Below are 10,544 nucleotides of genomic sequence, written 5' to 3' on the forward strand. Positions count from 1 at the left end.
CATTCTCTAATGCGTGTTTTAATATGTTTAAGACGGTAACAAGTTATTTATAGTTCTGGCATGGTTATACAACACAAACTATCTGACAACATAAAGGTTTCACATATTAGCGATGTGGTTTACGGCTGGTTTGGTAAATAAACACAATATCAATAACAGAGACTGTACAGGCAATAAACACTAACGACAGCCCCCAATAAAAAACACAAAACAAACATATTTAAAACTTGTTCTGAAGAGTGAGTGAGTGAGTATAGTTTCACGCGCTTTTAACAATATTCCAGCAATATCACAGCGGGGGACACCAGAAATGGGCGGCTTCACACATTGTACCCATGTGGGGATCGAACCCGGGACTTCTGCGTGACGAGCAACGCTTTAACTACTAGGCTACCCCACCGCCCCTGTTCAGAAGGCATTAGAACATACAAACTATAAGTAAACACTGTATATAAGGGGGATAAGAGTTTAACGTTAATATTTATTCTTGAGTTATTGGTTAAATAGACATAAACTGATAATAACAACATATCTACTGTACTGCTTTGTGATCACATGAGAGAAAGGAAAATTAACATGTCAAGCCCACTACACCTCAAACAAACAAATGAACAGAATCGAAAACATATACCCCAATTTACAAACAAACAAACAAATCACTCCTTCAGACACATACAAACACCTAAAAATGAAAAGAATAAACACAAAACACAAAACAAAGAATAATAATAACAACAACAAAAAAACCGACAAAACAAACAACAAATAACAACACCCGGAAACGAAGCAAACACATTCAACCCATCCTCCTTCAATTAAAGACTCAAAAGGAAAGATATACGATAAGCTGAATAAGAATTATGTCCAGTCTTTCAAAGTGGAAATTTGCTGAGGCCGAATTTATCAAATGAAGCTAGATAACACGCAGACGGGTTATCTGAAGAATATGCTACATGTGCTGCAGGTGCTTGTAACCGTTCTCAGAGCTATGTGGTTATCGTACCGGGAGTTAAACTCTGCCGTAACGTTACTAAACCCCCCTGTTCTCAGCCCAATAAAACATACAGCATATTGGGGCCTAGCCATTTCTCCATTGTGTGATTTACCGTCTCAGTCTGTAATTGGGCACCATGGGCTTTTGGTAATAAACTTTAATTTTGTTTTGACATGGAGCCCCCATTAGTGTCATAGTACACCACGATTCTCAGCCCAGTCACTGCGGTGTGGAGACTCTTGGTCGATGAAGTCGCTTCCATGTTTAGGATTATTATTGATAATTCGTTATTCTGACCTTCTGATTTGCGTTTTTCACAACGTGTAACTTAACCTACGTTAGATATTTACGGCCATTCCGAAAAAAAAAGATTCGAATAACGTTATAAACAAGTAAGATTTGATTAAATTCCGTCAAATATGCTTCGATTTTTATTTTTTAAGGTGTTGTATGATTTTGTAATGAGTTAAAAAGTGTGTTAGGGTTTAATAACCGGTAGGTCGTTGCAACAAAGGGGGGTAACTCGTTTGGATTCTGATATGTTTGACACATGCTAAACATTCACCACGAGCCGAGGAGCAGCGGGGAATCACGGAAATAAGCCCACGATTACTGGAGGAATCAACTAAGATGGCGCCATCGTCCTCCCGCCCAACCATTACTACTTCCGGTTTCTGCGAGACTTACCGGAAATGACTGCGGTGTGTGCGCTATAGAAATGTAATATACGATGCATTTATGATATTTTCTCTTTGCAATCGATTTTTAAAGATACTGCAAATATCTTCAGCATGGCTAAGTTTTCTATTGTGCGACCATTTGGACATTTTTTCGACAGACATGTTGTTAACTTCCGGGAAAAAAATAATAGAGTTGTTGTTGTCACGAAATCGGCAGGCCCGCGACGAAAGTCTGACGTAAAAGATTCGATTTAGAGAAATACTTTTGTGCTTCAAACAATAACCCATTTGGTTTGTTTCTTAAACGTGTTTTGTCAGCTATTTACTTGTCAGTACAGCGATCGGACATTTTTAATCGTTACGTTTAAAGAATATTACGATATCTGTGATGATTCATCATTCGGGTGAGTAATAATTTTAAAAAAGGTACTGAGAAAGTTGAATTATTTGAATTATAGCTCTTTTAACTTATGCGTTGTATGCTAAATTTATTCTAACACATGTCGTATTTAATTAATATTCTTATTTCGTTTTATTTTTATCCGCCTGGTTAAAACGTTTATACTGAAGCTGCTTCAATGTCAAAGAAAATACTTCAACCGCATTATCACTTTTCGTATTTGGTTTCACATTTACAAAACCAAACCAACAGTCCTTAATTAGTTATTGTCGAGAAACACGTGTGTGGTGCTCTCTCGCCTAACCCAAACCGCGTAACTTCAAAAACACGTGGCTTGCGGGACATAAATATCAGAATTAGACCAAAATATACCCTTACAGCGTTTCTTTATCAGCCACCCCCGGACCAGCTGTTGAGAGAAGGAGAGGTCAGAAAAGTAACCATTCAACACATCTACTTCTATATGCCCCATCTAAGAAAAGTCCTTTGTTGCGAGATAATCTAACTGGGCACTGTCTTCCGAAATCTTTATATTTGAATACATCATGCGGCTGCGCATTCCAACGGCGGTACCAGTTAAGAGATAACGCTCTTGTTCTTGAAGTCATAAACCAACCAACTAGCTAAGGTTTAGCAGAACTACAGAAAGCGGACTCGATAGGCACAAGCATTAGAAGCTCCATCTGTGCAATGTGTGATAAACAAACAAGCACGTTCACACAAAAATCAGAAGGGGAGGTTTTCGTGATCTGTGGATAGCAGTTTAGAAGGCTAATAGGCAACAGATCAAACAGAAATTAAGGGAGAGGAGTTGCAGGGGAGGGGTGCAGGGGTAGCTGGGGAGGGGACTTCGTCTGGGAGACGCGCCAGAGAGGGGGGTCCATACGGAGCGTGAGATTTTCGCTCACCTGTTTCGCGGAACATTTCAGCAGGCTAATTTCATAAAAAGATATTTTATCCATGAGATTGATCGTGGCTTTGATCTTTTCTGGGTGGCTTTCATTATTGACGAACTAATGCATCTTTTGAGATGTGCAGATATTTTGTGAGTTTCAAAAGCTTTTTGAGATTATGACATTTGTTAAAAGTAATCATCGAAAACTAATATGCCCGATGTTGTTTGACTTTCTTGGCTTGTGTTCTAGCCTGTTATTAGCGATAAACTGAAAATATACCATCAAGATATATTTACAATATTTGTTTAAAAATATTCCTCTCGATGTTTTATGTAAGCACTTGGTATACAACTTAATGACAACGTTATCAGTGTAATAAGTCATAACTCAAAAGGAATATTTCCTCTTCACTAGGAATTTAATTCGCTTCCACATATCCTCATAACGCCATCAAAATATTCACATCTATGAAGTAATATAGGCACATATATTTGCCAGGCTTAAAATAAAAAAACTGTCCTTTCTTTCTCTCGTAATAAATATTTTGATAACTTTAGCCATACTAACAGAACAATATTTGTCGATATTTCCCATCAGCTCTTTATGATGATATCGTTTTAACGAGTTATTGACAGGTATTACCTTACCCTAACTCTCTGAAATGGTTCCATGCATATCGAGTTTGGTCTTATTACGGGAGAAAGGCCGTTACTAATGCCACCAGCTTTGTACGCTCGATCTGGAGCCATCTGTGGTGGTTCTGTCGATTCCGAAGTTGGATAAAAGGACACACAAATAATGTTTGCTTGAAATTGATAATACTGCACAGTCACAGACGAAGTTAAATTTATGTAAGATATTAATGTTCATTTGGATTAAATTCATTGAAATGACTTTTATACAGTCTTTTATGAAGAAAAATGCAGGATATGATCTACCGATTTAAACAATTTTCTTTACCATTGTCATTTAAGCACTTTTTAAACCTGGGTTGAAACATCTTTAAGGAAACTGATTGCTCGTCTTTCAAAAGTGTATAGACACAATCCTCACGTAATAATATACAAATAGTAAACAAAATACTTTCAGAGAATTTGTTTTGTGAAGTTTCCAAAAAATCAATTGTTATGTTTCTGTCTGGAGGTACGGAATTTTTGCAGTAGGTATTGTATTATATATGGAGAGGTATGTGTATATATATGCATAAAATATAAGTAATGCTGAACATATTTAAACACTCAGCACAGGCGTTTTGGAATTTTTGAAATTTGTGGTCAACTTTACAACGCATACAAAATACTTTATTCAAACCACGTGTGTATGTTTTTTGTTTAAAGAAGAATGGTTCATGCTAATCCAGTCAGATGTTCACTCTCGTTGCAAAATTATTATTTTCTGTCCATCATTCAACGGGAACATCTGTCAGACTAAACTGTCAATATTCTTGAAGCATACTATATTTCCTTCGTTGGCAACACACTGAAGGTGTGTTGATATATATGAACTTAGGTGCATGGTTTGTTTCAAGCTATATACTAGGAATCTGTCGATATTGATAGCAGACATATTAATATATAAATATATTTAGGGTATGATCATTATGCGATGTAATTCATGATAGATGTATCCAAGTTTTCTAGTAATAATTTCAGAAGTTAAACAGAAATGGTAGATGTAAATCTAACTAAAGGGAATAACTGACAGTGTTCTCGAACGTTTGAGGGTTGCCTTTGTTCAGTGAGTGAGTGAGTGAATTTTTATCCAGCGCCTTTGTTCAGCCAAATGCACCAATGGCGGTGTGTATACGTGCGTGCGTGCGTGCGTGCGTGCGTGCGTGCGTTTGAGAGTGTTTGCTTGTACACACACAATGCTTTTCCTTTCAGCTTAATATTACACGCATCTCTATTTTTATTGAGTTAAACTAAATACTCTGGTTTCATTCGTAGTCAGAGAATCGCTGATATCTTATTTCCAACCACACACCATTAAAGCTGAAAAAATGTTTTCCTTGTGATGAAAATAAATACGACTGGGTCTATTAGTGTTACATAATCACTGAACCAAGAAGCCCGCAGCGGAAACTTGCTGCATCTTGCTACAACACATGCGATTCCTGCCTGTGAAGAGTTCCAGTGATAATATGGAGGCTGAAACACTGTCCTGCTTAGTTGATATACGGGCCCCTGACCAAGTAGCTATTGGAATGGTTCCGAATGTGAATGTCTCCTAGATCGGGATATAAGCGAGGGTAACTAAAAACTATATTAGCTATCTGACTGGTTCCCGGAATCAAACGTTGTTCCATATATCGGGATATACACGAGGCTAACATCAAACAATATTAGCTATCTGACCGGTTCCCAGAACAAAACTCGTCTCATCAGTCAGATATACGCGAGACTAACTCTAAACTATATTAGCTATTTCACCGATTGCCTTAACAAAACGCTGTCTCATAAGTCGGGATCCACGCGAGGCTAACGCTAAACTATATTAGCTATCTGACTGGTTCCCAGAACAAAACTCGTCTCATAAGTCAGATATACGTGAGGCTAACGCTAAACTATATTAGCTATCTGACTGGTTCCCAGAACAAAACTCGTCTCATAAGTCAGATATACGCGAGACTAACTCTTAAACTATATCAGCTACTAGTATTTGACTGGTTCCTAGAATCAAACGATGTTTCATATATCGGAATATACGCGGCGGCTAACGCTTAACTATACTTCCCATCAAAAGTTTAGACTCAGTTAAAACACTCACTAATTGTTATGTATATATATATATACGGTAACATCGAAGATTGATTCCTCCACTAACTTGGGGGGAACCAACTGCAAACCTTATGCAGATAATTTGCAGGAGGGTCATGCATCAAATTGCTGAAAAGCATGAGCAAATATCGGGCATGTGAACAGCTGCGTTTTAGTGTAAAGCTTTGTTAAGAATTCTCCAATTTTCACCGAGTTTTATCATTTATTGAACCTATTACAATAACGTTTCCAACGTTACGAATTTGTTTTACAATACATGAGTTCATGTGTAAACAGTACCTTTAAACAGTATGGAATATTTTGCACAATCTAGTTCAGAACAGTTGACTGAAGTATGTGGCTACAGTTACACTAGTGAATCTAAACTAAATATTAGGTATTTGACCGGTCGCCAGAACCACACGCTGTCTTATAAGTATATACGCGATGCTAGATATGCTTGCTGTCTGACTAGTCCTTGATTCTCTATACTATTGACTATGACGTCTCCCTATACATGACATATGTGACACTGTGCCGCCATAGCTGGAATAGTTGCTGAGTACAACGTTAAAAACATATAATATTTTTTTTAGTAACACTGTATTAAGTGCTACCTGATTGTTTTGTAATATTGTCTATATTGCTACGGGAATGCATTTCATGCCCATGTATACGCATTTTAAATGTTTATCTCACACGTAGGGTTAATTCTACAATGGTTTTCATTTGTAACAAAACAAAATTTATTATTATGGCTAGGATATATCTTGCATAATTAATATTATCGAGGAGTGGGTATCTATGCAATGCTAGTTTCGAAACACCATTTAAAAAACAATACCTTTTATGTAGTTTTATTTGTATGAGGAAAAAAAAAAAGAGGTTTTCAACATCAGAGCGTAAACAAAGACACTAACATCGTTTTTGTCATGCTTTGCTATTTAAAATTTACTTCAAGGATAATATACGAATGCACAACTCAGACTGAAAAAAGTAGCTTATTATCATATTGAATTGTGTTATAAGAGTGTAATAGGGCAGATCTAAACAGAGCCAGAGTCGAGAATCAGAACAGACTTACAACAGACTACCCCAATATTACGGTACAACATTTACGAGACATTCTTCTCAGCTTTCATAATGTTTCCCATTGCAAATCAATTTGCCATTGTGTTTGCTTACCAGGGAACAAATCCCAACCATTAGACACGTTTTGCACGAGACTAAATATGCTAATTAGTGGCTAATTACTAATGATGTCGGAAAAACTGACATCTGAAACGTGTTGATTTCAAGATGGCCGCCGATTTGCGGTGAGGACACTCCGGGGTTCAACACGAATTCGAATTATATTTGGCGGCCATTTTGAGGGGTAGATGAAATTCAATAAACGAGGACTGGCTTTACAGTGAAAGGCAACAATACCTGATGTTGTTGATGACTCAAAAACTAATAAACGTTGATTTATTATTCCAGTAATTTAATTACTCTGTTGCGAAGAATTCTTAATCGTCATGTGGTTTAACACATCTTAATGGAACAGTGATTAGCGAGCGACCGCTGGCAAAAAATTAACCACGCTTCCGACATGAAATTTAATAGGTGGAAAAAATTCAATATTCTACTCATCTGGATACACTTACACTTTAATCAAATATGGACAGAGGAGGGAAATGCTACCCTTCCAAAATCGCTGATGTGTAAAAGTGACCTTCGACCCCTTGGGTCTTTCATGCATGTCCTCAAAGGAGGAACCAAATTACTCTGTTTAAATTAAGTGCCAAATTAGGCGGCTTGTGGCCTAATCGGTCTAACTGTATAACCAATTGTTTGTTGTGTGACTCGAATCCATGACCCCATAGAGGACGAGGCAAATCAGTGGATATTCTATACATCTGAGCTCCATCTAACTCGGTTAGAAGCCTTCTGGTAGACGAAACAGCGTCATGGTAAAGATTTTGTCACAAACAGTAGCACTAAATCTTAGTTAATGACAATTACTTTATGGGTATTATCAATATTCTAACTATGTACCGGAAGCCATTTTACATAAGAAGTAAGATGACCGGCTTATGTGAAAGGAATTTGATTGATAGCACGATTATTTCATTTTTTGTGCATAAACGACCCTTTAAATTGGTTTTAAAATGGATTTGGTTTGATTGATTGTCTAGGGGTTGAATGATTTTAAAATTTCTAGTTTACTTCGTTCCCGAAAATATTAACAGCTAGAATAAATCAGTAATGTGAATTAAAACTTTACACAACTCTGCATCAAAATCTAAATAGCAATACAACCCACCCGGAATTAAACAATGATAGAACCAAGGAAACCACTGACAAACTTAAGGAAGATGGTTTTTATGGATGTCAACGTCTTTATTATGAGGAACACAACGTTTCGGAGTATATCCTTACTCCTTCAGCAGTTGAAGAGAGTTTTTATGAATGTCACCTTCTGTATTATGATGTGTTCCTCATAATAAAGAAGTTGACATCCATAAAAACTCTCTTCCTTATGTGTATCACTTCTAAATGTCATTTAAAGACCTCATTGACAAACTTGTCAAAACAGCGAAGACATGAAACTATCAAACAAATATTGCAAGCATAATGCTGAAAAACACTACAAGGCAAACAATAAAACAAATCAACAGTGTCAGAATTTGAAATTTGAAGATGCTTTATAGGAGACGTCGCTCTATCTATCTCGTGTAGTGCGATCTGCCTGGCTGAAAGCGGGCTATATTATGACAAGCCTTGATAAGGAATCTAGGTAAAAGGTAAGGTCAATTCTTATATTTTGACAACTGCCCTTTTCTATTTCTGATAGGTAACTGAGAACAGGTCACGTAAAACAGAGATGCTTGTGTAAGACAATGTGTGAAACAGATGCATGTATGAAATAGACAATGCATAAAAATGCAGGGGAGATAACCCATAAAGAGGCTACCTATGTAAAGGTCATATAATAGATGTAAAGAACCGATGATTGTGTATAGGCGAGCCAATGTATAAAACTGATATATATGTCAAACGGAAACAATGTATAAAACTGATGTGTGTGTCAAGGGGATACAATATATAAAAATGAAATATATTTCAAGGGGAAACATGTATAAAACTTATATACATGTCAAGGGTCAACATGTATAAAACTGATATATATATGTCAAGGGGAAACATGTATAAAACTGATGTATACGTCAAAGGGAAACATGTATAAAACTGATGTATACGTCAAGGGGAAACATGTATAAAACTGATGTATATGTCAAGGGGAAACATGTATAAAACTGATGTATACGTCAAGGGAAAGAATGTATAAAACTGATGTATACGTCAAGGGGAAACATGTATAAAACTGATGTATATGTCAAAGGGAAACATGTATAAAACTGATGTATACGTCAAAGGGAAACAATGTATAAAACCGATATATATGTCAAGGGGAAACATGTATAAAACTGATGTATATGTCAGAGGGAAACATGTATAAAACTGATGTATACGTCAAGGGGAAACAATGTATAAAACCGATATATATGTCAAGGGGAAACAATGTATAAAACTGATATACACGTCAAGGAGGACATGTATTAAATTAATGCTCTCTACAGGAGAGAATACATATATAATATTAAAGTGTACATGTAAGGGTGAGCAGAAATAAAAACAATCGTGTGTATACATAGAAAAATAATGTAAATTCATGCATTTGTATAAGAGAGACAATATGAAAACTGAAAAGGACTTTCACAAGTGCAAAGAGGAGGAACATGTGCGTGCATGCATGGAACACACAAAGCAGAAACATTGGTTTGGATACTGCTTACACACGTGTAAAGGGATAGAGACGTATAGGAAGGCACACGTTGTTAAGACACACACTCATGCACATGTAAAGGAAAAGAAGAGACACGCGTGTATTTCGATATGTGCATGCGTAAACAAGATACATTGACGCATAAGAAGCAAAGGAAAACAAAAGCATGAGGATATTCATCCCCATCACAAACTCACGTAAAGGCAAGTCAAGTGTTCCTTTGTGAAACAAAACACACGGGAACATAGAGTACAAGCCAACATGGAATTAGATATCTCTTTGATCCCTGATGCGTCACGTGACATCTCTAACATAAACCGTTTTGAAAGTTTGACAACGCCTCTGAAGTCACAATTTGCATCTAGTGCTTGTGCCCTCTGTTTGTACCCTCTTTTTGCCCCCCCTACAAGGACTCAGTGCTTACATTTACACCTATATTTGTATCCACCTTGTATCCCCCATATCACCCGGTACTGACACCTCTCGATACACGTTCTATGCACACACACACCCGGGACCTATTCCTTGTATCCACACCATGTATCCGCTCTCTGCACCATCACCTTGTACCCTCTATCCACACCCAATATCTACTCTCGGCATCCACACCTTGTATCCGCTCTCTGCACCGTCACCTTGTACCCTCTATCCACACCCAATATCTACTCTCGGCATCCACACCTTGAATCCGCTCTCTGCACCGTCACCTTGTACCCACTATCCACACCCAATATCTACTCTCGGCATCCACACCTTGTATCCGCTCTCTGCACCATCACCTTGTACCCTCTATCCACACCCAATATCTACTCTCGGCATCTACCACACCTTGTATCCGCTCTCTGCACCGTCACCTTGTACCCTCTATCCACACCCAATATCTACTCTCAGCATCCACACCTTGTATCCGCTCTCTGCACCATCACCTTGTACCCACTATCCACACCCAATATCTACTCTCGGCATCTACCACACCTTGTATCCGCTCT

The sequence above is a fragment of the Haliotis rubra genome, unplaced genomic scaffold, assembly GCF_003918875.1.
Source record: "Haliotis rubra isolate DU_JTF1 unplaced genomic scaffold, ASM391887v1 Scf6, whole genome shotgun sequence".
Taxonomy (NCBI): domain Eukaryota; kingdom Metazoa; phylum Mollusca; class Gastropoda; order Lepetellida; family Haliotidae; genus Haliotis; species Haliotis rubra.